Raw genomic sequence first — 24286 nt, forward strand, 5'->3', positions numbered from 1 at the left:
GTGTTTAGAGATCAGTGAATCTGGGGACCTCAGAACTTAGCCCAGAGAGTAACTGCAGCTCTGAACTCATGACATGACCCTCTTTCGTCAGTAGCGATACGGGGCAGGGTGCACAACTTAGCGGCACTGAAAAACAACTGAGAGTGTTAGTAGAGACTGTAAGTCAAGCCAATGAAGCCAAGCTAATGAAGTCTACCTGATCCTTCCTATATCGGTGCCCCATGAGGCTGCCATAACAAAGGACCACAAATTGAGTGGCTTAAACCACAGAAATGTATTGTATCAGTTCTGGAAGCTAGAAGTCCAAAATCAAGGTGTCCGCCGGGTTGGTTCCTTCTGAGGGTTTCAAAGGAGAATCTGAATCGGGCCCCCTCCTTGGCTTGGAGATGTCCGTGTTTTCCCTGTTTGCTTGTCTGTCTCCAGATTTCTCCTTTTTAAGATGAGGATGCCAGACAGATTGAAATAGGCCCATCTAAGGAATTCTTTCTAACTTAATTATCTCTGTCAAGACTGTCTCCAAATAAGGTCACACTCTGAGGTAACAGGACTTAGGACTTCAGTATATGAATTTGAGGAGGACACAATTCAACCCATAGCATCCTCCAATAGAGCTAAACTGGCCAGAGGTTCATGAGACGTCCAGTTTTCAGGGTTGCCCTACCTGTGCAAGTTGGAAACTGATCGATTATTTTACCTATCTGAATGTCCGTTTTCTCTAATTTATACTCTGCTTTGGTAAGCTATCTTTATTCTATTATGTAAATAGACTATAAAAATTTTCTCCATCTGATATCTACATATAGGTGGCTTCTTACTGTAGTTTCTATGATCTACTGAGCCTATTATAGGTCAGGCACAGTATTCGCCATCCTCGCATGCCTTTAAAGTAGGTCTTTTTCATATTTCAAGAGAGGGAGAAGGCAGGTAACTTTCTCAAGGTCCCATAGCTAGCAAGGAGCAGAATGTTGGGATTTGAACACACGTCTGACTCCAGAATCCCTACCCTTCCTTTCCACCACAATCTGGGATGGCTGCATTACCCGTGTACTTTTACTGAAGTTGAACCCACTCAGGGAAGTAGCTTTGAGAGGGGAGAAAAAAATCAAGAGCTCTGTTTTAGACATGAGATGCCTATTGGACATTCAAGTGGAGATATAACACAGGGAGCTGAATATGTTAGTCTGAAATTCAAGGAATAGTTAGAGCTGAAAGTATACATTCTTCATTTATCTACGTATGTGTGATACAGTAACACCAGGGTTGGATGACATCACTTTGTGATGCAGAGCAGGTATCAGCAAACTACGGCTGATGTTTGTATGACAGGCTACAGCCTATTTTTACATGACCTGTGAGCTAAGAATGGTTTTTACATTTTGAAATGGTAAAAAAGTAGTATTTCTTGATGCATAAAAACAATATGAAATTAAAATATGAGAGTCGATTAATAGTTTTACTGGAACACAGTCGCACTCATTTATTTACGTAATATCTAGGGCTGTCTTGGTGCCCATCACAGTTGAATAACTGTGACAGACTATGTGGCCCACAAAACTTAAAAGATTTGTTGAAAAAAGACTTTTTTCAGAAAATTCTGCCAATCTCTCCTAGAGGAGAGGGAGCAGAAGTCTGAGGCCGGAACCATCCCTGGTGGCCTGGGACACTTCATGCTGGGATGAGGAAGCACATCCAGCAAAGGGGACTGAGCACCCAGTGAGATAAGAAGACAGCTGGGCAAATGATGTCCCAAAAGCAGTGAAGAAACAGGATGCCTGGGGAAGGCAGTGTCTCCAGAAGGACAGAGGGAACAACAGCGGGGTCAAGTGGAGGGCACGCTGAGAACTGACAGCTGACCACACGCACATCACTGGAGACCACGGCAAGAGCGGCTCTGGATCAACGGTGGGGACAAAGTTGGACTGAAAGAGATTCAGAGAAGGAATGGGAAGTACGGATGCAAATGTGGAGGATGAACAACATTCTCAAGGAACTTTACTATAAACAGGATAGAGACAACAGCTAGCATGGACCATAAAGTGAAAACATGCTTTGGTTGTTTGTTTTAAGAAAGGACATGCTACAGTCTGATGATCTGCTGAAGGATTGATCAAGTAGAGGGGAAACTGGTGAAGCAGGAGAGAGGGGGCAGCACTCACTGTAGGATGAAGGGCTTCTGAGTAGAGAGAGTAGAAGGTGTCCTGCGAATAACTGGCCAGGGCAGGGATGGTTCATGTATCACAACAGGCAAGGCGGAGCAGGCATATGGGTGTGCACACAAGTCAGCTGGTAAATGTAGTGGTGGGAAGGTGAGAAAGTTTCTTCCTATGCCTGCTTTTTCCTTGGTTGTTTTTCTGCAGCTGAGTTCAAATACATGAACACCAGAATGGAACCTGGGCTAAGGGAACTGAGGTGAATAGTCAGTAATGGGCCACGCAGTTTAAACTGGGTGAGGAAGTGAGGACATGAGTGGGGCTGGAAGACAATATAAAAGTGGAAAGGTCAGGAGGTCTCAGTGGGATCAGAGAATTTTTAAGTAGATTATGTAAATATGCCCTATGAATTTGGACCTTCAAATACCACATTTTTAAAAAATGTAAAGCAGAGAAGCTTCCCTGGTGGCGCAGTGGTTGAGACTCCGCCTGCCGATGCAGGAGACGCGGGTTCGTGCCCTGGTCCGGGAGGATCCCACGTGCCAGGGAGAGGCTGGGCCCGTGAGCCATGGCCGCTGAGCCTGCGCGTCTGGAGCCTGTGCTCCGCAACGGGAGAGGCCACAGCGGTGAGAGGCCCGTGCATCGCAAAAAAAAAAAAGAGTCAAGAAAATACTGTGTTCTACACATGGAGGTGTCAGCACCAGGAAACGTCCACATCATATACTGAGTGGTCATCAGCACTGAGACTCCAAATTTACCAAACACCAGTGTCCTTTCTTCCTGTACACCAAGAAACCGCCATTGAAAATTGGCAGTTTTTATTAAGGACAGTGTATTAATGTCCTAGAGCTGCCATACAAAATACCACCAGCTGGACTCTTAAACAACAGAAATGTATTTTCTCACAGTTCCAGAGGCTACAAGTTCAAGATCAAGGCGTTTGGCAGGGTGGTTTCTTCCGAGAGTCGTGAAGGAGAATCTGGTCCATGCCCCTCCCCGAGCTTCTGCACTGTGCTGGCTATCTTTGGTTCTTTGAAATTTCTCGGCTTATAGATGCAGCACCCCAATCTCTGCCTTTCGCTTCACATGGTACCTTCCCCTGTGTGCGTGTCTCTGAGTCCACATTTCCCCTTTTTATAAAGACATGGAGTTATACTGGATTAGGGCCCACCCTAATTGGCCCCTAATGATTTCATTTTTACTTACTTCTATAATGACTCTATCTCCAAGTAAGATCACATTCTGAGGTACTGGGGGTTAAGACTCCAATATGTCTTTTTTTTTTTTTTTTTGAGGCGGGGTACAATTCAACTCATAAGGGACAGGAAGGCTTGTCTTAGTTTTGTCTCTTAAATTAGACTGCAAGTAACTTAGGTCAGATACCATTTTTCAAAGAACTCTGACTGCCTCAAAAGATGGAAGGATTTTATAGACAAAGTGCATATTTTACAACCTTGTTGGAGCTGATGTTAAATGTGGTACCAAACACAATTTTGTTAAATTTCATGTTAATGTATGATTTCATTAGAAAGAATCTCAAAGCAGAGGACATCGTTTGGGAATTAGACTTTTCTGGAGTTTAGCTTCTCCAATGTGCAGGATTATGTAAGTATTTCCTAAGAAAGGGGTGAAGGGAGAAGAAAAAAATTCCATGTTGCTCTTTTTGTGCGTCACGCGCGTGTGCACACACACGCACATTCTCCTGTCACAAATAGAAAAGTGATTCCTGACATATGCATTTTTTTGTCATAAGCTAAAGATTTCCGTAAGTTTAGAGTGATATGAAATATAAATTAAGCATGATTTGTACCCCATGACCCTTTTCAAGAACAAGTCTTTGTGAAGGAGGAAGGATGTGATTATAAAGGGTCAGCAGGAGGGAGTTTTCGGGGGGTAATAGGATTTTCCTGTACCTTGATTGTGGTGGTGATTACATGAATCTATACATGAGTTAAAAGTCATAGGATTATATGCTGAAAAAAGTCAATTTTACTATATGATAATTTTTTTTTCTGTATGATAATTTTTAAAAGACTATTTTAAAAAGAATATTGGCAGTTAGTGTCTATTTTTCAACAGTTTTAAGTGACAGCAGCATTAATCCCACTTTTCAGATAAGGAAAGTGGCAGCTCAAAATTAAACAACTTGCCCAGGATTATACACTTTAGGGTGGAGGATCTAGGATTGAGCCACATCTGGCTGCTCCAAACCATGGACTCTCTTCCACTGCCCCACAATGGCACCAAAAAAACTACTGCAGTACTTAATTTGAGTATGCCTGCTCCCTCTGAGAACTGCAAATCCTTGATCAAAAGTAAAGGCTATTGTCAGAGGTAACACACACAAACAGCTGTGAGACGCCACAAAGAGAGCACAGAACAAAACATGGAAACCCATCCCACTTATATAACATCATTTCTTGGGTACATGCTCTTCTGGGGCAGAGATCCAAAAATAACAGCCTATGTGCTATGTGTCAACTATCAACAATCTCATCTGACCGCTAGAATAGCTTCACTCCACATAAAAAGAATAGCCCTCTCAGTCCCCTGGACTTATTTAGGAGAAGAGAAGGAGGAAATACACCACAGTTAGGAGGCATAAATTTAGCATGCATTCTGTTGTTTTCCATTTTGCTCAGATGGGTCTCCACTCAGAAACCTAAGAAAACTGGGCATCAAGTTGACCAGCCTGGACACAGTGTTGTACTGAATGCTCTAGAATACGTCTTTAGAAGTTTCCCAGGGTTCTTCATTTGATGCGTAGTGTGGCCCCTGTCACCAAGTCAACAAACAATGAAATTTAGTCTTAGGATGAAGTGACAGCCACTTTCCCCACATCTTCTGCACACCAAACAAAAGGCCACAAAGACACCCAGAAGCAAACCTTCTTAAGCAGTGCTCACCTCACTTATGACCAACAGCTCCATACAGTCAATGGATAACTAAAGAAAGAGTCAGTGTGAGGTCATCCACTAAGTAACGGCAAACAATACAGACTTTTCTTGAAAAAGGTTAAGAGATGCTTGCTCTTGGCAGACTCGAATATTATGCAAATTGCTGACCTTGTTTCTAGCTTTTCTTTAGGCTCATACGCACATAGATTTATATATACACATCCACAGCACTTACTTCTTCAGTAAGAAAATCCAAATACCTTTCTATAATTACTACAACGGAGACAGCAGTGACTAAGAGCTGTATTTCACAGTCGTGATTATGGCAAAGTCTATACATGTCTTTTAATTTCATCACCTAAATTCTTCCGGGCAAGGGCAAACAAGCTTTATATCCATCCATTGTAATTCCAAGTGTAATGCCCTAAAAGCGATAGATACATGAAACATCTACTGAACTGAAAAAGCAAAATGAGGGAAAAGAAAATGCATAACTTAGAACAAAAATTTAGGCTTTTTGGCTTACAAAACCCTTGAAATTTGACCACTGCCACATAATCCTGAGCTGTAACCACTGCCAAAAGTCCTTCCAATGAATTAGAAAACAAACAAAATTTCTTCTCTTAGTTGAACAGGAAATTGCCACTTTTACAGTTCAAAAATTACTGGATATCAACAATTTCATGTGGTTCAACATAATAGAATATAACCAATCACACAAACATAGGTGAGAAATCTGGATTTATCTTCATAACATGTTCCACTTATCAAAATATTCATATACAGGACTTCCCTGGTGGCGCAGTGGTTAAGAATCCGCCTGCCAATGCAGGGGACACGGGTTCAATCTCTGGTCCAGGAAGATCCCACATGCCACAGAGCAACTAAGCCCATGCACCACAGCTACTGAGCCTGCGCTCTAGAGCCTGTGAGCCACAACTACTGAGCCTGCGTGCCACAACTACTGAAGCCTGTGCACCCTAGAGCCCGCGTGCTGTAACTACTGAGCCCAGGTGCTGCAACTACTGAAGCCCGTGCTCCTAGAGCCTGTGCTCCACAATGAGAAGCCACCACAATGAGAGGCCCTCGCACCGCAACGAAGAGTAGCCCCCGCTCGCCGCAACTAGAGAAAGCCCGCGCGCAGCAACGAAGACCCAATGCAGACAAAAATAAATAAAAATAATTTTTAAAAATTAATTAATTAAAAAAATTCATATACAAAGGATAGGATCACAAGGCACATACCACGTTAATGTGAAAAAATGTGTTTCAGGATATCGAAGGAATTATTTTAACCAGAACTTATTTTAAAATTAGCTTTAATGAGGTATAATTTACATATAATAAAATTCCCTAATTTTAAGTGTAATATTTGATGCAGTTCGACAAACGTATCTAGTCTTGTCATCCCCACCACAATCATGATGTGGAATATTTCCATCACCCACAAAAGTTCCCTTGTAGTCCATCCCCTGGGCACACCATCAACCCGATTTGCTTTCTGTCACCACAGCAGTTTTGCCTTTCTAGAATTTCCTATAATTGGATTCAAGCCCAAAAGTACGTACATTTTTGTGTTTGGCTTCTTTCACTTAGCACAATGCTCTTGACATTCATCTACACTGTTTCATCAGTAGTTCACTTCTTTTTATTGCTAAGTAATATACCACAATTTATCTATTTAGCAGACAAGTTGTTTCCAGTATTTGGCCATTATGAAAAAAGCTATTATAAACATTTGTGTATAAATCTTTTTATAAACACAGATTTTCATTTCTCTTGGGTGAATACCAAGGAATGAAATTGCTAAATTGTACGGTAAATGCATGTTTAAATTTATTAGAAACTACCAAACTGTTTTCCAATGGCTACACCACTTTACATTCCCAGCAGCAATGAGGAGAACCCCAGTTGTTACAAATCCTCACCAGCACTTTGTCTGGTCAGTTTTTTTAATCTTTGCCTTTCTAGCGGGTGGGTAGCTATATCTCCTACGGGTTTTAATTTGTGTTTCTCTAATGACTAGTGATGCTACTATCTTTTAATATGCTTATTTGCCATTCCTATATCCTGTTTGGGGAAGTGTTTATTCAAACCTTTTGCCCAGTTTTTAATTTGGTTTTATAATTATTGACTTGTAAGAGTTCTGTTTTGGTTTTTATCAGGTATACGTTTTGCAAATATTTTCTCCTGAACTATGGACGGCCTCTTCATTTTCTTAACAGGTCTTTTGAAGACCAAAAGTTTTGCATTTTGATTAAGTCCTATATAGCAAAATTTCCGTAAGCACAGGAGTTTCTCCTATGCTTTCTTCATAAGCATAGGAGTCTCCTACGCTTTCTTCATAAGATTTTACAGTCTTAGCTCTTACATTTAGACCTATGATTCATTTCAAGTGAATTTGTGTGTATGGTACAAGGTAGAGGTCAAGGTTCTTTTTTATGAATACAGATAACTAATTGTTTCAACACTATTTTTGAAAATGTTATCTCTCCCTCACTGAATTATTTTGTACCTTTGTCAAAAATCAATTAACCATATATATGGGTCTATTCTGTTCTACTGATTGATTTATCTGTCCTTACACCAATACAACACTGTCTTGATTACTGTAGCTTCAAAGGAAGTTTTGAAGTCAGGCAGTATAAATCCCTCAACTTAGAATCCAGTCTTGTCATCCCCACCACAATCATGATGTGGAATATTTCCATCACCCACAAAAGTTCCCTTGTAGTCCATCCCCTGCCCACACCATCAGCCCCTGATTTGCTTTCTGTCACCACAGCAGTTCCTTCCTTCAAAGGAAGTCAGGTAGTATAAATCCCTCAACTTAGAATACCTATTTTTAAATAATTTAATAACTGGTGATTGATTCTCTATGGGACAATTCACTCCCAATGGATACAGCATAAGACCTCCAATTGATGCTGTTGCCCACTCCATCCCCCCCATCCCTTTCTGAAATTAACAGTGGCTCCTTCTACACATTCCAGGGAGCTTCAAAGCCCTTCATCTATTTCCTGCTTAGGTGGGGGCATAAAGAATTCCTACCCAGTTGACCTCACCAACAACAGGCTCTCATTTATGCTCTTGTTCTACCAGCCATGACCCCCTGGACTCTTGGTCTCTACTCCTTAGATTTCTCCAGACCACATCAACAAAACGTTGCTAACCTCTGTGTTGACCATCTGATTCCTACCCCTATGGCCAGCCTTAGAGACCGATTTCCCTGGGGTGCTATGACCTGGTTCATTCTGAGTTTGGACTTCACCCCTAACCAGCTATAACCACAAATGAATAAATGAGTGAACAAAGATATTTCTACCCACAAGCCAACCAGGCCTGTTGCCAATGGCCAAGAGGGCTGTTCAGGGCATGATGCCAGGGGCACTGCTCATGCTGCCTGCAGTGGAACTGTGCAACAAGATGGCCCTGCCCCCACTCCTCCGCCCCTTCTTCCCTCCAGCTCACACATTAGTGACACAGTGCCTTCATACTGAAAATGACATAGCAAAAATATGTTCAACACTCCTTGGACCAAATTCACATTCCCAATATTCTTCTGTTGACTTGGATGTGTTTCAGACAGGTCCAAATGCAGAAGACCACAAATAACTGTTTGGGTGAAATCACTTTTTACATTTCTTTCCCCTAAAATATTCAAACATATTTACATCATCTTATAGAACTACAGTCAGCATAAAATTAGCTATTCCCTTCCTGTAATGTGTACCAGCTATCTACCAGATGCTTTTGAAGTTTATTTTCCTTATCAGGTAAAGTGAATTTTCCCAGTTGCATCCCAAGATAAACTCAACTACAGGCTCTAGGCTCTGTTTAAAAAAAAAAAAAGAAAGAAAGAAAGAGAAGAAAACAGGAATAAAGGAAGGAAGGAGGGAGGGAGGGAAGAAAAACAGGAACTAAGATGAGATATCATAAAGTTATATAACACAGCACTGAAATGTTCTCATCCGAAAGATTACTTGAGATTTCTTTTGCCTTTATGTGTGAATTAGCTACTAAAAAGGATATCTAGGTCCTAAACAAGTCAATTAAGAGTCCACCTAAGGTAAAAAAAAAAAAAAAGTTTCAAAAAATGAGAAGCTTAGAAATTCTTTCCTCATAAAAACCTAGCTCTCCTTGAAGAAACTAAACTCAAAAGGTAGAATTGGAAACGCCTGGACACAATGATTAAAAATGGGCAGGGAACTTCAGACTATACTACAAAGCTACAGTAATGAAGACAGTATGGTACTGGCACAAAAACAGAAATACAGATCGATGAAACAGGATAGAAAGTCCAGAGATAAACCTACACACATATGGTCACCTTATCTTTGATAAAGGAGGCAAGAGTATATAATGGAGAAAAGACAGCCTCTTCAATAAGTGGTGCTGGGAAAACTGGACAGCTACATGTGAAAGAATGAAATTAGAACACTCCCTAACACCATACACAAAAATAAACTCAAAATGGATTAAAGACCGAAATGTAAGGCCAGACACTATAAAACTCTTAGAGGAAAACATAGGTGGAACACTCTGACGTAAATCACAGCAAGATCCTTTCTGACCCACCTCCTGGAGAAATGGAAATAAACACAAAAATAAACAAATGGGACTTAATGAAACTTAAAAGCTTCTGCACATCAAAGGAAACCATAAAAAAAGATGAGAAGACAACCCTCAGAATGGGAGAAAATATTTGCAAATGAAGCAACGGACAAAGGATTAATTACAAGCAGCTCATACAGCTCAATATCAAAAAAACAACCCAATCCAAAAAAGGGCAGAAGATCTAAATAGACATTTCTCCAAAGAAGATATACAGATTGCCAACAAACACATGAAAAGATGCTCAACATCACTAATCATTAGAGAAATGCAAATCAAAACTACAATGAGGTATCACCTCATACCGGTCAGAATGGCCATCATCAAAAAATCTACAAACAATAAATGCTGGAGAGGGTGTGGAGAAAAGGGAACTCTCCTGCACTGTTGGTAGGAATGTAAGTTGATACAGCCACTATGGAGAACAGTATGGCGGTTCCTTAAAAAACTAAAAATAGAACTATCATATGACCCAGCAATCCCACTACTGGGCATATACCCTGAGAAAACCATAATTTGAAAAGAGTCATGTACCAAAATGTTCATTGCAGCACTATTTACAATAGCCAGGATATGGAAGCAAACTAAGTGTCCATCGACAGATGAATGGTTAAAGAAGATATGGCACATATATACAATGGAATATTACTCAGCCATAAAAGAAATGAAATTGAGTTATTTGTAGTGAGGTGGATGGACCTAGAGTCTGTCATACAGAGTGAAGTAAGTCAGAAAGAGAAAATCAAATACTGTATGCTAACACATATATATGGAATCTAAAATAAAATGGTTCTGATGAACCTAGGGGCAGGACAGGAATAAAGACACAGACGTAGAGAATGGACTTGAGGACACGGGGAGGGGGAAGGGTAAGCTGGGACGAAGTGAGAGAATAACATTGACATATATACACTACCAAACGTAAAATAGATAGCTAGTGGGAAGCAGCTGCATAGCACAGGGCGATCAGCTCGGTGCTTTGTGACCACCTAGAGGGGTGGGATAGGGAGGGTGGGAGGGAGACGCAAGAGGGAGGGGATATGGGGATATACGTATGCATGTAGCTGCTTCACTTTATTATACAGCAGAAACTAACACAACATTGTAAAGCAATTATACTCAAATAAAGATGTTTTTAAAAAAAAAGGGAAGGCAGACAAACGGTGTAAGCTGGTAAAGGCAGGGATTACGAGTTACCTTAACTCAGAAGGACTGCTAACTCAACAAGGGTCACGGTCCAGGAAAGCCCTGCAGGGGGGGAGTCACGCCAAAAAACAGCAGATGACACATGATATCAATTACTCTCTGGACACCTTCTCTTCATTTTAGAAAGTGGCTGCGGAGTGCAATTTAAGTCACTCAGGTGTCAAATCTTAGGCTGCTCCAGGTGAGCTGCCTGTGACTCCTCTGAAATTCCTAGTAATTACATATAAAAATTGAGTCTGGGATAAACCATAATGGAAAAGACTAGAAAAAAGAATGTATATGTGTAATTGAGTCACTTGGCTGTACAGCAGAAATTAACACAACATTGTAAATCAACTATACATCAATTTTTAAAAAATCCAGTTACCGCTATTAAACTATAGCCCCTTAATCCAACTACTTTTTGTTCCCAAAATTGACATTCAGTATCTTAGAAAAACTAAATTTTCATAGTCCAAAAAGGCCAAAAAAGGGTCAGAAGCCTGGTTATTATAGAGAGCTGGTGTCCTCTTAGTTTACTGGGGAAGACAGGGCAATAAGGACAGGGACCACTTCCACTGCAGAGCTGGCGTCCTCCACGTCCTGCTGAGCTCACTTTTGCAAGGAAGCACCGACGTGCCAGCCTCAAAAGGAGCTGATAGCGAAGATGCTCCAATCCTGGGTCTCCCGGGACTTAGCAATTTGGGGAGAGCTTTACTTCCTGCTGAAGTATTTTTATTATGCTCTTTCTTGAAGCAGGAAAATAGAAAAATATTCCCAAGGAACCTGGGGAAGCTCTTTACCCGCTTCCAGGTAAAGTGCCTTTGCCTGCCCCAAGCGCTCTCCTACCTGATCATTGTTTTTTCAGAGGATAAAACTGAGGCATTTAAATGGGGACCTAGAAGAGGGCTCTGTGATTACCCAGTAAAGATCACTCTTAGAGTTGGGAAAAAGGAACAGTGATCCTAAATGACCACTGATTGACCTTCTTTCTCCAGTCTCCAACATATTGTCACAGTGATTGCTTCACTGATTTTCTGCGGAAGATAGAACTGCCTTTATGTGATGGAAAATGTTCACTGTATGACTTGGATCTCTCCGGTCTTCTGAACCACCCGAGTAAGCGATTACCTCGAGGGATCCCAAAATAAAATCACGATATGAATTCATGAATCAAGAAAATGCATCTAATTTGCATAATAAGGCTTCTTTAGAGAATGGGGAGCTACATATCTGATACAAGACAATCCTGAAAGTATAATCCCATCATTTGCAAATAACTATAAATTTAGAAGGTGATACTGAGCAAAAAGAGGGAGAGAGAGAGAAATGGCTTGGTATGATCTACTTTCATCATACGGTTCAGCTTCACATAATACAGTCACAATATTTCCTGTATTACTAAGACGCATTCGTATAGTAGAGAAGGGGAAACAAAACAGGACTCGATAGAAGGAAACGACAATAAAGCAGATGGATTGAGCTCTTCAAGTCTGTGCTAGCAGAGGATGCAATTAAACAAAGGCTATGGTTTATTAAAATCACAGTGGTTAATAGTGTAGGTAGACCCACTGAATTCTTCACCATATAAACCGTTCCACGTTTATAGCACAAATTAAAAATGTAATCTCACACTACTGGAAGTATGCCTTTAACTGTTCCTAGGATAGCAAAGAAAATAAACGTTCCAAAAATAGCGTAAAAATAAAAGGAGGTACATCATGTCCCCTGTATGTATCGCATAGAAAAAAATTTTAAATAATCAGTGTTCCTACTCTTTTATTATTATTTCAATCCCAGGATTTGAAAAGCAATGCAAAGTATCATTACGTGAGAACGGGCTAATAGTAATTCAGAAATTATGAATTACTGCACTTTTTTAGCTAACAGGTTAAAAGCCCAGGGATTTGATTGATGAAAAAGACCTAGAAGAAAAAAGGACCATTTGTAAATTCTTTGTTCACAACATACCTTTCCCACCACCTGTAAGTGGAATTCTAGTTTCTCCATGACCCACTCAGTTGGAAGGAGTCTCTTTCTCTACTGAATTCTCATGGCACAGGGTCTAGACCCATTTTACAATGTCTCATAGTGGTGCCTAAGCCTCATCTCCCTTTCTGGACCAAGGTCCTTGAGAACAGGCCCTGAGCGTGATTCCTGCTGGAAGTCCCCTGGTGCCCGGCCCTTGCTGGGAGGCCTCTGTGAATTTCTGCTGAATGAATACAGGATTAAGTGGATGCGTATCCAGGCAAATTTCTACATATGTGTAACCTCCAGGCATTATCCCATTTCTCTACATTGCATGCACACTGTGTTATGTCTTTTAGTTAATAATATAGACAAACTGAGTTAAATAGTTTTTCCTGCAAAGATTTTTTTTTTTAATTTTAGTATGAGCTAAAACCGTAATTAACCACTGAAATCAGAATAGCCCCAACATTTTGCATCTGACTACACTGGAACTCTGATGAATACACGGACCAGCCCTCGGTAGATATGCACTTCCAGAGGCAGCCGTGGGCCCTGGAGCCTCGACCTGGAGCCACTCCCAACTATTTCGATGTTTGCCTCTGAGCATCCCACAATCGATCGTCTTAGGGCAGATGAGACAGCTCACCTAACCACAAACGAAATGCGGTGGGTAGACCTTTTCTAATTGATTCTAGGTGAGCCAGGTCTGATATCTGTGTCTGGGAGGCTCGGCCCTCACAAAGTAGGTAGCGCTTTCACTACAGAAAGGAGATATGAATGACCAAAATAAGCAATGTGACCACCAGCTTCCACTTACAGTCATCATGACTTCATGTATGAAATTTAAATGGTACCTTGGATAGCATACTCAGATTCTAAAGGAATCTTGGCCAGGGGAGGGGAGGGGAGGGGGAAAAAAGAGCACAAACTAATTTTCTGCTGTGTTTCATGTTTTTTTAATCCTCTCTAATTGCATTGAGAGTCTAGAGAAAATTAGTGGGAGAAAAGATCATGGGCATGTGAATAATTTATTCCAATTTATTTTATTTTACTATTATCAGGTTATAAAGTGCTTAAGGCCTCACCTGCTTTTATACGGAGCATAAACCCGTTTTTACTTCATGGCCGCCCACTGCCTTGAAGAATTTAAAGAGGGTGCAGCTCAGAGAAAGAAGGGAGCAGGAAGAGAATTGCTTTAGAGACGCAGGGAACCAACAAGGGGTGTGCGAGCCCCCTGCTCTATCATTAGCCTGACCCACAGCTGTTAACTCCACAGGGGGTCCTCCGCCACTGTCCCCAGATCCCACCCTACTGCGGACCAATTTGACAATGAATAAACAAAGCGCCAACGAAAGCAACTAACAGAATAGGATGGCAAAAAACGATCATCCTGCCCCAAACAGATCTCTTTAATGCATTGGCTTTGACCTCTTCTTTTACAAGCACCCCAATGAAAATAAGCTAGAACAAAAGATGATTCGTCATGCACAGCCATAAAGAGCTCCAGGGCACGCCACATCCATAATTCATGATGCCCAGCCAGCCGCCATCAGCATCATTTATCCTTTCAATATTTTAAATTGGTGAAAGGTTGCTGGGTATTTTTAAAGTTGCTGATTTCTACACGATCCTTCCAAATTGAGGAACAAATGGGGAACTTTACTCTTCTGCAAATGACATTACTTACAAACCTAAGACGACACATCTACTAGAATTCACTTGGTTTCCATCATAGGGAGAAAGCCCTAATAAAACTATTAAGCCAGCAGGCAACATATATCAGTTCTGTTGAAATTAATCTTATCAAATCACTTCTGCTTTCTGTTTTAAAAATAAACGCCCCAGTTTTCTTCTCACTGTGGTTAAAATCCATCCCATCCCGTACACCCGATCAAAGAGACATGGCAGGCAAGTGAGGCCCCAAGAGGTACTTAGCTTGACAGGAAAGTGAGGCCCAGAGACGTACTTAGCTCGCCCAAGATCTCCCAGCCAGGCGGAGAGGCCCTCATTCACATCTGGGACTGTTTCCTTCATTCCTAGGGACTTGCCTGGGGTCCCGTATCATATAACATCTGAATGACCTCAGAGTGATCCCCTGACTCTATTCCCACTCCGTTCACGTCCATCTTCCATGCCGCTGCCCTGAGTGGTCTTACAAAAGGTACACTTGACACTTCCCCCATCTGACCCTTCTCACCCTAGGGGGGAAAAAAAAATCATCAAATCAACTAAAAATATTTTAGCTTTATATCATGCTGCCAAGAATTCTGCCAAGAATTTTAGCTTATCAGGTAGATAGGCTAAAAAATATTGACATGGCATGTGCACTGATAAGTACAAGAACTGGCTCCTGATAATCTGTGCGACCCCCTTCCCCGTCCCAGCTCCATCGCACTTCAGGGGACCTGGTGGTTTGCAGAAAGTCCTCTAGCATCACCTCCACTCAGCTAGAGACTTGCTCCCACCCATCCAACCCCACCCATGGGGTTCCAGAGAGCTGCCCTCCTCAGGCCTCTCCTGGCCCCTGGAGATCTTTCTTAACTTGGCATTTATTACACAGCACTGCAACCGTACATTTACTGTGTGCACCACTTCCCTAAACTGCAGCTTCCTGGGATCAAGGCCTATTGACCCCGGACTCCCCATCACCCGCCCTATCGTCACTGTAGATTCCCAGTTAACGCTTACAGTCTGTCACTGCAGAGTTAAACACACGTCTTTCGCACATGTTATTCCATTTTTCATTCAACCAACCACCCGTTCATGGCAGGTGGAAAGCTATCATCCTCCTGAGAGACAGTATAGGGTGGTGGCAGAGAACGTAGGTTCTGGAGGACAGCCTGGGCCCTGCCACATGTACCCAACCAAGTTCCTCCCCTGGAAACAGGGATCATGAGCTAACATGGAGTGGGCTGGCCAAGAAGTTCGTTCGGGTTTTTCATCGCATCTTAAGGAAAACCCTGAACGAACTTTTTGGCCAACCCAATACTATGTGGTAAAAACTACTCTGGACCCTTGGCGTGCATGAATTCGTTTAAATACTCATAACATCTGAGGAGGCTGTGATAGCAAGAGCGAATGCTTAGGAAGTGTTAGAATTATTTCTCCTCATTCACAGATGAAGAAACTGAGGTTCAGGGTGGCTTCCCAGAGATCCAGGCTTCTTTCCTCCCTAATCCACTGGCTTGGAAAGATAAAAGATGTAAGGCCTCTTGCTCTGATGCTGGTTTAGCATAACACAAGAAATGGCAATATTCATCTCTAGCTATAGTTAAAGGGACATTTTTTCCAATATCACCCTCCGTAGGAAACTATGTAGACTCCTTGGGATAAAGATCTGTCCCATTACAGAAATTAGCTAAGTCAGAGGAGTAGGAAGCAGAAAGGTATTCGTACTTTCAGTAGCACACACCCAGATTCCAAGCATTATCAGATTGCGCCCGGTGTGCACCTGAGTCCTTAGAAGGCGAGCGAGCGTGCTTGTCGCATGGATGCGAACTAAGGCACCGACACACCACTAGATTCTGCAAAAGCAAATATTTGTCTACAACCAAAGAACGAGGGTCCTTTTCTAACAAAGAACAATGTACACCATTCTAATTCCTGATTCTTTCTCCTGCTTGACAGCGGGCTCTGATTTCAATGGAAATCCCCCCACGAATAAACATGTCTTGAATCCCAGATGGCAAAATAAATCAGAAGATTTATGGACTGTAAAAAGGGATGACATGAGTGATCCAACCTTCATGGAACACCTGGGACCGGGTGTGCAGCAGCTTTTCAATTCCTGGAAACAGTCACCTGTTTTTTTTGGCTCAGCAAAAAAATTTTAACAGCCCTGGTAACCAACAAGACGCCATCATTTGGGACACTATTTGTGTGAGATTTTAATGCTATGCCCTGTCACACAGTCAAGGCTCAGCGGCATCAACAGTTTTCAAGAAGTGGTTGAGAGGCTAACACAGACCGATAAACTCTGTGTGGCTACAGGAAAGCCTGGTCCAAGAGCCCCAAAGGCAAATTCCTGAAACGACCAAACAGAAAACTAGTGAATTTTCCTTCTCCCTACACCAAGAATAAAAAGATGGAAACAAGGTACTAGCCAGTGGGAATGCACATTACATTATACAGTGACCAGAGGGTGAGCATGTGTGTTTTTCTCGGGGAGGGGAGAAGGCATACATAGCCGCAGAGGCTTAATAAAAGAAAGAAATTCAAAAGAACACCTGCCCCAAACTAGAGGGGGGCACAACCAGGGCCATGCCACTCACTAGCCATCTGGGGGTGAGTAGTGTCAGTAAAGGAGACAGATGCATCCTCCTACAGGGGCTTCGCATCTCATTTTTTGTTTCTGTAACCTGGACACGAAATGACCCAGCTCTCAGGAGACCAGTGAGCTGTTTGGGGCGTCAGAGCGTTCTAGAAAATTCCCATCTCTCTTTTTAGCTCTTCCCCATGTGATTCACCTGTAACAAGCCCCCTGAATCAAAGGCACCTCAGCTATGCCATGTCGATGTACAGCTAAGGTGAGTCAAGAATCCCAGCCAATATTTGCTTTAATAACATGTTCAGAAAACGTGGCTTCCTCTTTCCCTCCATGCTGTCTGAACCAATCTGGACATTTACTATAAGAAGGAGGATTTTAAAGACCAAACACTTCATTGGACCCTGTGAACAATCTCTTTTCTCCAAGAACCTGACTGATGATGATTTTGTTTGCTTTAAGCAAAATACACAACTAAGTAGCTTTTTAAACACACAAGCCACTCTAACAGGATTTAATTGTTTACTGTTCTTCCAGGTCAAACACATTTTAGTGGGCTGGGTTAGACCCATTCTTTATTCATGACACACACACACAGAGAAGCAGACAGTTCGGATAATCTCTTAAATTTTGACCCCTACTGGTCCCAGGATAAAATATCCAGGGCACATCTGTGCATAACACACGAAGCTGAGGTCTAGAAAATACAATGGTGTGGAACTCTGGGGCTAGTTACAGGGCAGAAGTGAAAACGGCCCCGCTGGCACAGGGGGACTGGCCTCTACATGACATTTGGGATAGAAAGGCATGTTTCTACCAAGCAATGTTTTGAGCCAATGAGATACGGTTCATTATCAATTATTTTTCATTAATGTCTCCCATGGACACAGCACTATTCGTGTTGCCACTGTCTTATTTTGATCAGTGGTATATTTATCTGAAGACACGCGAGATTTGTAATTATTGCTATGTATGTCTAAACATTACATCATGTTATAATGGATGAGTTAAGCTGGGAAATGCATAATTATGCTGCAAACAATGGTATTCCACTAGGCATCACAGAAGCCAATTAAAAAGATTACCCTTATTTTAAATGACAGAGTTAAGCTTTTATCATTCCCAAGCCCCTTTTTAAGTCCCATCATTTGACTCAGAGATTTGTCTTTTTCTAATTGCATCTCGACAGTGTCCTGAACACAAAGAGGGGTCACCAACCCTGAAGGAAATAAAATTCTGGAAGGTGGAGAACTTAGTTTAAAATCTATAAAATAGGGCTTCCCTGGTGGCGCAGTGGTTGAGAGTCCGCCTGCCGATGCAGGGGACACGGGTTCGTGCCCCGGTCTGGGATGATCCCACATGCCGCGGAGCGGCTGGGCCCGTGAGCCATGGCCACTGAGCTTGTGCGTCCGGAGCCTGTGCTCCGCAATGGGAGAGGCCACAACAGTGAGAGGCCCGCGTACCGAGAAAAAAAAAAAAAAATCTACAAAATAATCTGGAAAGAACCAAAGGTCTGTCAATATAGGACTAACTAAACAGTACATCCATTGGTAGAATATTATGCTATATGTGTATGTACACACACACAATAGGTTTATAACTGCTCATATGGAAACATCTCCAAAATATATTTTACGTGACCAAAAGCAAGGTGCTGAGCAATGACTACAGCATGATCTCTTTCAGGTTAAAATATTTGCAAATACATGTTTTATTTTCCTTGAAAGCAATAACAAGAAACAGTTTACTGAGGAGAAAGGGGCCTCGGGGAGGGGGGTGAGAGGGGTTTTTGCTGTTGAATATACCATCCACGTACAGGTATTACTTTTTTATGGTCAGTAGACGTTATATGGGTAAAGAATTATGGTTCACTGTGTGATCCCTTCTGTTACTTCTCTGCATTCAGAAAAATAGTAATGGTATTTCATTCAATCACAAAGGAAGCTATCAATACATTGTATCAAATGAAATTTAAAACTTCAAAACATCCTAAGTTTTTTAAACATCAAAAAGGCAAAAACACCTTAAGGATGAAGGGGGTCAGGGCAGGCCACCCCAAAATATGCCACTTTGACATACTATTTTGAATTAAAGTTAAACAGCCACTACAAGAAGGACTCTGACCCTCCTTTGTCCCAACCCCGAAAGCAGAGATATTCTAATCGCCAGAGATAGGGAACTCAAGGTAGAGAAGGCTGTATAAACAAACTCTGCTTAGCTTCTTCATTAATTAGTACCCAAGCCTAAGTTTATCTTGTCAGTTCTTCACAAATTTATTGTTTCTTTGTCTAAAAGGTATATAAACAGCCTGCTTTGGTCAGTTCTTAGGTCCCCTATCTATAGCACCCCCATCCATGTGAAATTAAATTTGTTTTTTTCCTCCTCTTAATCTGCCTTGCGTCAACTTAATTATTAGACCAGCCAAAAGAACCAAAATGGGTAGAGGGAAGTGTTCCCCTCCCTGACAGTTTGATAGTCAAAAGGTTATCATCTTTCATATATAAAGTGTTAATGTAAACTGAACTCTATGATTATAAGAAATCACTGTGATTAAAAAAAAATACCAATAAGACGATCCCAAAAGACATGATCAGACAATTCACAAAAGAAGCAACACAATTAGGCAACATTCATAGAGGAAAACATGCATGTTCCCTAATTAAAATTTGATCTATCAGTGATATATTGTTTTCCATTCATTGTTAGTGCATTTTTAAGATGATACCCAATGCTGAGGAAATGCAGTGAAATCATTCTAGAATCCTATGCAGGTAGCACAGTGTTCCTCAAATGAAAAGCAACATAAGCATGTACTGAACCTTAGACATTCTTTGCCTTTGACTCAATGAGTCTGTTTCTAGGATTACTGCCCAAATAAGAGCTTTTATAAAGAAGTACAGTCATCACAGAATTACTCATAACAACAAAACTTGAAACTACTCAAGTGTCTAATGTTTAAATAAACAAAGGTAAACACTTCCTTGATGTACTATTATGCAAGCATTTATAATTACTGTGTAGCTACTAGTAACATGAAACCATACTCATGGTAGCTTAGGTTAAAAAATTTTTTAATTATTTATAAAATATGATTATCACATTTTAATAAACCTAAACTTAAAGGGAAAAAAACTGAAAAGAAATAGAGCAAAATGTGTAATTATGTTAGATACCAACTATGAGTATTTTTTTCCCCTTTATACTCCAAGTTTGCAAATGTTTTAATAATGGGAAAAATGCATTTTGAAAAAAGCATAAGGTATTCATGAATAGGAATCACACTGTACTATACTCCTATGAAAAGAGACTTTTATCCATAAGCTTATCAGATTTCTAAATAGATCTTTAGACTTGTGCTTTCTGGAATAACGGTAGAAACATCCGCTGCAGCAGCTAATACCTAAGGGAGCCCTGCCATGCGTCAAGCATTGTTCAAAGCATTTTACTTGTATTAACTCAACATGCAGGGCCAGCCTATGAGACAGAAACTATTATGACAACCAAAGTCACACAGCTAACAAGTGGAACAGGGATTCGAACCCAGCAGAGTCTCAAGAGCCCTTGCAAATAACCACTATATTATAATGCTTCCGTTTTAAAATGCAACACAAAATTCCAAGTGTTTCAAGTCAAACTATTAAGCAAATATAAACAAAACAAAGTTTTTTAATATCTTGCACCTCCTAGGATTTCAACTAAAATGTAACTAAGTATATTTTGATAAATTGAGAGGCAGGGGAAGACAAACTCCAGTGGTGATATGATGAAAGGTGCAAGAAGACGCCATCACAGCGTGGTTAAGTGGAGTCCAAACAAAGTGCATAAAATATCCTGTTCCATCGGTGCAAAGTTAATTAAAAGAACAGTATTTGCAGTCAGTCTGTGGTGTCACAAGAAAGCCCAAAGTAAAGACAGGGAAACCCAGTCCAGAATAAAATGCTAATTGTGTTACAGCTAAATTCGCCTTCATTGCAGGATCTGTTATGGTAAGATTTCAAGTCAGGAAAATCGATGTTCTGGATACATTCCTAGTGATCGCAGAGGCATGCAGCCATCTGGCTGGGGGAGCAGCCAACGTGCGTGTTCTCTCTGGATTCAGACCAGAGAACCGGACCAGGGGCACGCTTAGCCAGGGATCACACAGGACAGGTGCTCTGTCAGCCCGACAGTAACTTGATCGCGAGCCTGAGCAAATCATCTGAAACCACCCTCCAGCTCTCTGAGCCGTAAATCCCCTCCATGGTCTCGACAGAGCCCGGCCTGATGGACAAGGAATGAGCTCGGATAGAGCTCCCAAAACTCGAGCTCATGGGGCAGCAGTGGCCGCTGGCAAACTCTGACCAGTCCATAAATGATACTTACCATCAAGAAGCCTCTTCTTTATGACAACTGCTAACTGCTTTTGTGCACACACACCCATCCCCAGGCACGGCCTGCTGATCTATCTGAACGCCCTCCGCCTTTTTAAGAGACATTCTAATTTGAAATACCCTTCCCCACTTCTCCATGTGATTGACTGGGACTGGAAATCACACTCAGTTGCAATGCAGCCCTTTCAGGAACCCCTCTCTGAGACCATACCTCTCACTGGCACCTGACCATGACCTCTGCTGACCGCTGCATGGGCAGGTCCCATGCCTTACCAGACCCTGTATGTCCAACACTGAGACAGTGAACAGCACGCAGTGACACAGAATGGATGTCTAGGAAAGAGGGGGACAGAGGTGAGTTTGTGTACCCGGGAAGGTAGTGGGCAACCTGACCCCGAGGGGCAGAGCAGGACAGAGGGTAGAAGCAGAGGGTCGGGGCTGAAATCCCAGAGTGTTCTAATTCTGGGGGACTCACTTAACTTTCTGATACTCAATTTCTCCCCCTGAAAGTCAGGACAGTGACAATATCGACCCCCTAGGGTTGCTGGGGGGATTCAGTGATATCACCCATAAGAAGCACTTAGCACTGTCTCTAGAACATGACAGGAACTCAACAGTGTCACCGATTATCATATTTTCTCCCAACCCTATACCCTTAGAATGACTGATGTGATGATTAATACAATAATAACCTCTATGGCATGAAAAATAAGAATCTCATGGGAACAGTAATAAAGTTGATAAAACAACAGTACCTAGGAGAAATATTGTTTTGATTTCATATTTTCCTTCTCCATTACCTTTTTTCTAAACATCCTCTTTTCAAAAAAAAAAGAAAGAAAGAAAGAAAGGGAGGCGTGTTCTACTACCTCCAAATTCACTACTACTGTGACACAGTACTAATACAACGTTCAGATCACATGCTTCATTTTAGGAGTGGGGAGGACCCAAGAAAATTAACTCTTTAATTCTCTCAACATTTAATATGCTAAGAATAGTAAACCACCGCAACAAAGTGTCCCTCAACAAAGACATCTCTAAACAGCAGCCGTATCTTTTTAATATGGCAGTACCCGATTTAATTTAGACTGTCTTTGGAGGCAGTGTTCACGCAGTCTTTGGGGTTCAGAAATCACTGCTGATGGCAATCCCTCTCAAAACAGAAGCAAATCCATAAACGACTCTGAAACATGTAAAAGATTCCTGAAAAGGAGGCACTTCCCTCCTCTTAAAAGGCTGATTCGTTTTGGAAGTTTTGAGAAATCCTCAGAAACAATGCCTTTTCCTTTTTCAGCATCCTCTCGAGATCTGCCTGAGATTTCTTGCAAACAAATGATCTAAACTGTAGATAACTGAAAAGAATGACTATGTCAAGCAAATTCAAAATTATACCTGATTTTTTTCCATATGACCACATTTTCTTCTAGAAAATCAAAAGCCAGTTTTTTCCAGTCATTCCTCAAACATGCAATGAATTTCTCCATATATAGTCAGATTCCACATGTACCAGAGTCAACAACTACATCAACCAAAATCCCATCTCAGCTCCTCATGACCACGGCCAGGTATTTTATTTTATTCTCCTAAAAATCCCAGTTTGGTACAGACTTCTGTTTACAGAAGGTACCCAACAGTGATTGATGACAGCATCCAGCTCATAAACGTATGGTACACTTGTCTGCCTAATCTGGTAACAACCTAATTTTGAATCAATGCAACCCCATCCCCTTAACCCTCATACCTGCCTATGGCCTTGCCAATCATTCCAGAACTCTACTCAAAATCTATATGGGAAAAAAGCACTGTACAGAAGACAGTAATGACACAGTACTTATTTGTGCTTCTCTCCTACATATCCTTTGTGTGTCAGCCCCCAATTAAGTCACATATGCACAGCACAGACCAGAAGTCTCCATGTCCTACTTTCTGTCCTCTCATCAACACTAAGGAAGAGGATTCTCATGGCAGCCGTGCTAAAAGATGTTCATCAACGTGGCATCTCAAGGCCTAGCTTAAAAATCCCTTCTCAAGTCATGTCTTAGAAGGAAAGTTGCCACAAAGAGTCTGGCAAAAGAATTCCAGAACATTCGCCCCAGGAAGAAAGCCACCAACCTGATTGGCTCCTTCCCTCCAGAAGCACCTGACTTACAGCTGTGGCTGCATAGCACAGTGAGTACACTAAACGCCAGGGAACTGTTCACTGTAAAATGGTTCATTTCAAGCTTCATTCTAGATGCAAATGGGAACTGTTGTGCATGGTGTCCAGATATTACTGATGTGGCCACACTGAGACACAGGATTTGTTTCCATCACAGTAAGTTTATTGCAGTGGTGACAAGGAGACCTGTAACATGTTTTGCTAGGCTCGTGAGTGAAAACTGGATGTCACAAAGCTTTTCAATATTAGAAACGATGAAGGAACAATATTTTAGATCATCTGCCAAAATATCAATGTACTTCCTACAATTTAACTTCCAGGGCCCTAAAGTAAATTGCTTGAAGAAACTGGAACCCAAAGATTACAGGTGGGGAATTTCTGAAGCATCTCTTATTCAAGTAGAGATCAAAGAATCCCAACTAAACACAATTGTGGACTTACTAATATGACAACTGTGGTCTGAGCAAAAGTTCTTTTTACAAGGACTATCTTGAAGATTATGACTCAAACATTGAGGAACTAAGGTGATTGGCAGTGGAGGGAATCATAACGTGAATTCTTTAAATAAAATTTTGACTTTAATTTTGCCTATGTTACTCATTAAAAAAAAACAAAAAACTTTACATTAAAAGAAAACGGTTGGGCTTCCCTGGTGCCGTAGTTGTTGAGAATCTACC

The 24286-nt window shown here is 41.4% G+C and overlaps 1 protein-coding gene and 1 non-coding gene across 3 annotated transcripts in view; one reads left to right on the forward strand and one right to left on the reverse strand.

The window, feature by feature from the left end:
* The window catches only part of MFHAS1 (multifunctional ROCO family signaling regulator 1), a 116418-nt gene that overhangs the window by 77030 nt on the left and 15102 nt on the right, over window positions 1-24286 (reverse strand). The gene's annotated exons all lie outside the window — the stretch shown is intronic.
* Window positions 23672-23806, forward strand: LOC115841208 (small nucleolar RNA SNORA1). The gene has a single exon (XR_004034748.1). It is a non-coding gene; the product is annotated as a small nucleolar RNA SNORA1 (small nucleolar RNA).

This window comes from Globicephala melas, chromosome 21 (assembly GCF_963455315.2).
Source record: "Globicephala melas chromosome 21, mGloMel1.2, whole genome shotgun sequence".
In the NCBI taxonomy this organism is placed as follows: Eukaryota; Metazoa; Chordata; class Mammalia; order Artiodactyla; family Delphinidae; genus Globicephala; species Globicephala melas.